Below are 1,041 nucleotides of genomic sequence, written 5' to 3' on the forward strand. Positions count from 1 at the left end.
AGAGACCTGCCGGCAGCTGCGCCAGCTTCCACACCAGGCTCCCGCTCACAGGCCAGCATCTCCACAGGCACCGCCACGCTTCCCCACAGAGGCTGAGGGCACTGGGGCTTGTGCTGCAGCCAGACAGGGTGCGGGCCTGTTTGGGGCGGGCGAATTCCCACTCACCACCTTAGCTGTGTTCGGCAGGAGCCTAGAGTAAACTGTGCATAAGCAATAGAGCCCATATGCAAGCGCGGTATCCATAAATTGCATTGATATATCTAAAGGATCAATGAACAAAAATGACACATGACAGTAGTGACCTCAGTTAATAACTGAAGTTTGAAGTGCCCAACAGTGACAGAAATCTCTGCAGTCCTGGGTCGCTTGCTGTGACTGCAGCCACCCAGCCTCTGCCTGGGGCCCATTTGGAGTGCAGATGTGCTGAACCTCCTCAACACCCGATTGGACACAGGCCTTCCTGGGGGCCCGAGTCTAGGACAGCAATGGTCTTCTCACTTCCCTGTTTGGGGAAGAGACAGGCAGGTGGTCCCTCCCTCCCCCACAACATTAATACACAGGAGAAACCACCCTCCGAGCCAGAGGAAGCAGGGCAAAGGGCAGCCAGGAGTGAGCCTCTCCGCACAGCCATCCTGCTCCTGGGCCAGGGCACTGCTGGGCACAGCGATGGATGGATGGATGCGGGCTGTGGAGCCGAGCCCCACCCTGTCTGGGTGCAGGGCCCCTGAAAGCTTTCTTTCCCCCAGAGGTCCCCTACCTGAAACCAGAGGGTTCTCGGAACTGAGCGGGGTCTGACAAGGAAATTGGAATCTCGTTCATTCCAGCTTTCCTGCCCAAGACCGTCTTAGGGCCTTGTCCAGCCGGACGGACAGGCCAAGGTGGCAGGTGGTAGGACTCCAGCCGGGGCTCTCCAAGGGGGTGTGGGTGGGCCCGCAGCACCTCCAGGGCCTGGAAGGAGGCAGCTGGAGCATCGGCAATGCAAATGAAGGAGTTAATTACACAGAGGGGGCTCAGCGGATAATCAGGTCAGGCCCCGCCGGG

At 59.0% G+C, this 1,041-nt stretch overlaps 1 protein-coding gene across 4 annotated transcripts in view; it reads left to right on the forward strand.

Moving 5' to 3' along the window:
• PAK6 (p21 (RAC1) activated kinase 6) overlaps positions 1-1,041 on the forward strand; it is a 39,788-nt gene that overhangs the window by 13,048 nt on the left and 25,699 nt on the right. The gene's annotated exons all lie outside the window — the stretch shown is intronic.

This window comes from Myotis lucifugus, unplaced genomic scaffold (assembly GCF_000147115.1).
Source record: "Myotis lucifugus unplaced genomic scaffold, Myoluc2.0 scaffold_109, whole genome shotgun sequence".
NCBI lineage: Eukaryota > Metazoa > Chordata > Mammalia > Chiroptera > Vespertilionidae > Myotis > Myotis lucifugus.